Source organism: Pan paniscus, chromosome 1, assembly GCF_029289425.2.
Source record: "Pan paniscus chromosome 1, NHGRI_mPanPan1-v2.0_pri, whole genome shotgun sequence".
In the NCBI taxonomy this organism is placed as follows: Eukaryota; Metazoa; Chordata; class Mammalia; order Primates; family Hominidae; genus Pan; species Pan paniscus.
This window is the reverse complement of record NC_073249.2, coordinates 210,111,745-210,118,342: the sequence shown is the minus strand read 5'-3', so window position 1 is coordinate 210,118,342 and position 6,598 is coordinate 210,111,745.

The window sequence follows — 6,598 nt, the reverse complement described above, 5'->3', positions numbered from 1 at the left end:
AGGGACTGTGCGTGCTGGTCCAGCTCTCCATGTCTTCCAGGCCGTGCGACCATGAGCAAGTCACTGATCCTCTCTGGCCCTCTTTTCCCAACCTGTAGGATAGCAATGACTGCTTCACAGAGAACTGCTGCGAGGATCACACAAGAAAATGCTTGTCAACTGGGCGTGGTGGCGCATGCCTGTAATCCCAGCTACTCGGAGACTAAGCCAGGAGAATCGCTTGAACCCAGGAGGCGGAGGTTGCTGTGAGCCGGGATCATGCCATTGCACTCCAGCATGGGCAAAAACAGCGAAACTCTGTCTCAAAAAAAAAAAGAAAAAGAAAAAAGAAAAAAAAGAAAATGAGTATCAAGCACTTGAGACAGTGCCTGGCGCTGCTTGATGAATGCAAAGAAGGAAGATACACCTGCCCAGAGATTCACAGGGTCAGATGTGCGCCCACAGAGACCCAGGGAGAGTCTGCCATGATGCACTGGAGGCCTTGAAATGCCAGAGAAAGAGAAGCCTCACAGCGTGACCTGCAGACACACCTGCACTGGGGGGATTCATGAAGACCCCTGAAAGGCACCAGAGATGTCTTACCTGCGTGCAGCATTTATCCTGCTACCCCATAGTGACCGGCACAGGCATAGTGTTCCCTGTCTCCAGGACCTCTGGACAGAGGAGCTCCAAAGGGGAGAGTGGATCTGTGAGATCCTAGGGCAAACAAGGGAAGGTTCACGTTAGGGCCAAGGATAGACTTGGGCAGGATCACTGGTCATTTGTCCAGTATGAATTTATGGAGTGCCAGCACCACTCTAGGAGCCAGGAACGTGAGAGTGAACAAAACAGAGATGCCCCTGTCCCTGCGGAGACTGCTGTCTACTGGGAAGTAGCCCTAGTCAAGGAAAGGAAAACTCCAACGATCCCTATTGTGGAAGGGGCTGGAAGGAGACACAGCTGTGATGGTGGTGAGGGTGTGGGTAGGGGATAGACCCCAGGAGGGAAAGCAGCACCTGATTCATAGCAAGATCCCAGTGAACATTTGGTACAGGAACACACGTTGGCTTGCTGGTGGATAGGATGTGGGGGTGCAGGAATGTGTGGAATTCAAGATGCTCCCCAGGGTTTTGGCCTGAGCAGCTGGGTGCCAGTGGAGCCACTTACTCAGCTGGGGCAGGCTGCCCGAGCCAACCAGTTGGGGGTCATTCCTGTTGACCACCTGGGCCATGGGACTGGCTTCCTTGGGTCAGGTGACAAGAGTTCTTTCATCTTCCGGTGACACTTCCAGGGGAGGCAGGCTGCTTAACTTTTCAGAACTCCCATGTCCTCCCCCAGGGCTTAGCTCAATTTCTGGCAGGAACCCAGCCCCCAGGGCAGCAGGAAGGCTGGGTTTGGAAATGGCTAGCCCAGGTGGCCTTGGCAAGAGGCAGTATGGTACAGTGGCAAGGGGCTGGGTTCTGGCATCAGAAAGACATGGATGAGTGAGTTGCTTTCTAGCTGTGTGAGCTTTAAAATGTCACTTTCCTTCTCTAAGGCTCTCCTTTCCCTCACCTACAAAATGGAAGGCATGGAAAGGATGAAATGAGATGGCAGGAACTTGGTAGAAGCCAGCTGCTTGCTTTAGATCCTGGCACTGGATTAGCGGCTTCATAAAAGCAGAGGTACTCCAGTCTGGGTGAAAGACTGAGACTCCCTCTAAAATAAATAATAAATAAATAAATAAATAAATAAATAAAAGCAGAGGGCTTGGGGACTGCATGGGGGACTGCCTTGCAAGGGTGCCCCCTTCATTCTTTTTATTGCTAAGGCTGCCTGGCCTTAAAGGGGCTCTATTCCCTGAGCCAGCTGGGAAGGAGCCGCACTTGCAGCTCGTCCCTTCTCCTTAATGAGGGAGGAGGCCAGAGGAAGCTTCCTTCCAAACCACAGAGCATGTGGGAGGCCTTGCCATCTGCTTGGGGTTACCTTTGGGGAAGTGGCTCTCGGTGTGTGGTCATCGAGGAGGTCTGTGGCCCAGGTTGTCTTCCCGGATAACCATGTCTGAAATTTCCAGTCCCACGTGGGTGAGAACTGACTGAACAGCTTCCCTTCTAGGCTGTGGCTCTCTTGGGAGCCCACGGAGAGGGCGTAATAAGCCTGGTCCCAGTGGCAAAAAGCTTGAGAAATCACTAATTTGGGTGAGTTTATTCCAGAGCATTGCTTTACTTTTCGACTTCTCTAGTTTCACTAGATTTTTGCAACAAAAGAGGATTTTTTTCACCTAGTAACAAACCCTGTTGGTAGGATTATGGCTGTCTAGACACACAGTAAAGTGGGGTTTAAGTTTTTGTTTTTGTTTTGTTTGTTTGTTTTGAGACAGGGTCTCTCTCTGCTGCCCAGGTTGGAGCACAGTGGCATGATCTCAGCTCACTGCAGCCTCGACCTCCTGGGCTCAAGTGATCCTCCCACCTCGGCTCAAGTGATCCTCCCACCTCAGCCTTCTGTGTACCTGGGACTACAGGTGAGCACTACCACGCCCAGCTAATTTTTCTGTTTTTTTTTTTTTTGTAGAGATGGGGTTTGCCATGTTACCCAGGCTAGTCTCGAACTCCTGTGCTTCAGAGATCCACCTTGGTCTCCCAAAGTGGGATTACAGGAGTGAGCCACTGTGCCTGGCCGAGTTTCAGCACTTTGTATGGTAGTTATCCTGGTGCCAGGAAGCGAAGGGGCCTGAAGAGAATTTGACCAATGGGAGTCCCTCCCTGACCTGAGCAGTGTGACGGGAGAGATGAGAAATAAGCAATATTAGCCTTGCACGGAAAAACCATCCTCTCAACAGGGAGGCCTCTAGCTCTGGCCAGTCATGTCAGAAACATGCCAGCTGTCAACTCTGAGGGTTGGGAAGGAATTACTCTTGCAGCCTCCCAGCATTCACTCGAGGGCCTTTCACATAGTAGGTACTCAAGACAAATCCGTTCACTTGAGTTTATGGAGCATTTACTCTACTGCAGGCAAGATGCTTTCACATTTACTTTTAGACTTCAACCATAATTCTGAGAGGGGAATGCTGTTAATTCCCATTTTACAGATAGGAAAATAGAGTCACAGATGTTCAACATGTCCAGAGCTAGGTAAGAAGGGATGTCTGGCTTCAGTCCTACGAAATTCTATTTTTATTTTTAATTTCTTTAGAGACAGGTTCTGGCTCTGTGATCCAGGCTGGAGTGCAGAGGCACGATCCTAGTTCACGGCAGCCTCTAACTCCTGGGCTCAAGCAATCCTCCCACCTCCCAAAGCGCTAGGATTATAGGCGTGAGCCACAGGGCCAGGCTGGAAGTATTATCTTGTAAATGAAGGCACACTGGGCACAGAAGTAGCATACAGGACAAAATACTGTTCCCCACACAGGTCTGCAGTTTTACTGGAAAAGCCTTTGTGACTGTTGCAATAGAACATTTGTCTCCAATTCAATGAAAGATTAAGCAGTAAATTAAACTATCAGTTGATAAACATATACCAATTTAACTTGGAGTTCAACTGCAGAGAGTGACCATCAGAGTCAACCCAGCCTCTGATGACGCTGATCTGAAGTGGCGACTCCTAAGCTACACCCTGCCTCTTATCAGTTGTTGCGGACCCATCTTTACAAAGCATTAAGTTGTTCATGAGAAGCAGGGTGTGCTTGCTCACACCTGTAATCCCAGCACTTTGGGAGGTCGAGGCAGGTGGATCGCTTGAGTTAGAGATCAGCATGCCCAACAAACATGGTGAAACCCTGTCTCTACTAAAAATACAAAAATTAGCTGCATAACGCCTGTAATCCCAGCTAGTTGGGAGGCTGAGGCAGGAGAATCGCTTGAACTTGGGAGGCGGAGGTTGCAGTGAGCCAAGATTGCACCACTGCACTCCAGCCTGGTGACAGAGCGAGACTCCAAAAAAAAAAAAAAAAAAAAAAAAAAAAAAAAAAAAAAAAAGTCATTCATGAGAAAAACCCATCTTTCCCTACAGATCTGGAGATTAGAAGCCAAGTCAAATTATCCATGAATCCAAGGAATGTGACCTTTCCCCAGGCTGATAGAAAGCCATTAGGTCTGAGCTGGGGAACAGAAGCTATCCACAGACATGGCCCGCAGTTCAAGTTCCACTGTCTTTCAAGAAGCCAGTGCACTCCACAATCTTAGGCTTCAGCGCCGCAGGGCCATGTACCGTGTGTCTCACTGAGATAGTCAAGAATTCCAAGATGCTGTAGTGAGGGGCACACGGCCCTGTTCTTGAAATTTCTGATGTTTGTTCCTTTTTCCTTTGTGACCTTGGCTCCTAGGTGGCAGGCAGGCAACAAATCTTGTTCATCCTTGTCCCCAGCACCTCACCTTCCATAATGCCTGAGACGAATGCTTGTTGAATCAGCCCTTTAAGCCAGAAAATGCTCATTAAGGCTCATTCTCGGTGAGTCACACGTTTTCTCAGCTGCTTGCCTCAGGATGCATGAAACCTTTGTTTTCCGGATGATCCAGAGGTTTCCAGCTACGACTTAAAAAAGCAGCCTTGGACGAAAAGGTGAATAGGGACCACCCGAATGAATGTGCCTTAGTAGGGGAATGGTTAAATAAGGGTACACCCATGCCACAGTGCTCTTAAGCAGGAGTTCCAAAAATTTTTACATACACATACACACAGATAAGGGAGGTCTTGGCTGGGCACGGTGGCTCATGCCTGTAATCCCAGCACTTTGGGAGGCCGAGGCGGGCAGATCACGAGGTCAGGAGATCGAGACCATCCTGGCTAACACGGTGAAACCCTATCTCTACTAAAAATACAAAAAATTAGCCGGGCGTGGTGGCGGGCCCCTGTAGTCCCAGCTGCTCCGGAGGCTAAGGCAGGAGAATGGCGTGAACCCAGGAGGCGGAGCCTGCAGTGAGCCGAGATCGCGCCACCGCACTCCAGCCTGGGCAACAGAGCGAGACTGTCTCAAAAAAAAAAAAAAAAAACCACAACAAAACAACAACAACAAAAAGGTAGGTCTTTATTAGCACTGAAGTCCCTTCTACATTGTGAGGTAAAAATCCCAGCACTTTGGGAGGCCGAGACGGGCGGATCACGAGTTCAGGAGATCAAGACCATCCTGGCTAACACGGCGAAACCCTGTCTCTACTAAAAATACAAAAAAATTAGCCGGGCATAGTGGTGGGCGCCTGTAGGCCCAGCTACTTGGGAGGCTGAGGCAGGAGAATAGCGTGAATCCGGGAGACGGAGTGCAGTTTTTTTTTTGGACTCAGTCTCAAAAAAAAAAAAATAGCTGCTGGCAGACTATAGGGTACCCCTCTATTTTTTCAATCTTTTTTGGTATGTTAAAAAAAAGAGACAGGGTCTCACTATGTTGGCCAGGTTGATCTTGAAGTCCTGGCCTCAAGCAATCCTCCCACCTTGGCTTCCCAAAGTGCTAGAAGCCACTGTTCCAGGCTTTTTTTTTTTTTTTAAAGGGATGGGGTCTCACTATGTTGCCCAGGCTGGAGTGCAGTAACTATTCACAAGCGCAATCATGGCAAACCATAGCCCCGACCTCTTGGGCCCACATGATGCTCCCGCCCCAGCCTCCTGAGTAGCTGGATGAGGGGCACACGCCACAGCTCCTGGCTCTACGGTACCTTACTTTTGAAGGGAGAAAGTTTTATATATGCTGCATAACTGTAATAACGTAGAGTGTTGGAAGGAAATGTCTAAGCTATCAACAGGGGATGAGTTTGGAGGAGCTTCCACTTTTACTTTCCCCCTTTCTCCTTTTTTGCATTGCTTTTTTGTTTTGTGGAGACAGGGTCTCACTCTGTTGCTCAGACTGGAGTGCAGCGGTGTGATCTCGGTCACCGCAACCTCCACCTCCCAGGCTCAAGTGATTCTCCTGCCTCAGCCTCCCAAGTAGCTGGGATTACAGGCATGCGCCCCCACTGCCCGGCTAATTTTTGTATTTTTAGTAGAGACGGGGTTTCACCACGCTAGCCAGGCTGGTCTTGAACTCCTCACCTCAAATGATCCTCCCGCCTCAGCCTCCCAAAGTGCTGGGATTACAGGCGTGAGCCACCACGCCCGGCTGTGCAGTGAGCATGCCAGCCAAGGCAGCAGTGCTGTGGAGTTGATGTTTGCAGTGAGAGGCCCCACGAGGTCATTTGTGGAACTAACTGGATTCACAACTGACCAGGGTCATTGCTCTGTGCTGGAGGAATCTCAAACCTGGCCTCACCGACGTATCCAAAGACTTACCAAGATTTGGTTTTCAGTAATTCTGGTACTGAAAACTATAGAAACTGGGATGATACAGAACACTAACACTAACTGAGTGTTCAGAATAAGTGCCAGGCATTCTCATACCAGATGGATGAAGTAGGCACAATTATGGATCCCATCTTACAGATGGGCGAATGGAGCAGCAAAGAGGTGAAGGAACTTGTCCAAGGTTGTCTAGCTGGTGAGTGGCAAAGCTGGGAACAAGCTGCAGGCCCTGCCTGATGTCAGTTCCACGGCTCATCACCTCCTTCCAGCTAAGGTACCCCCACCCCTACTCAGCTCTGAAGCCCCGTCCATCTCTCCAAGGACAAGGACTCCTGGCACCTTCACATTCCCCTGCAGCAAGTAAAGGAACAGGTTC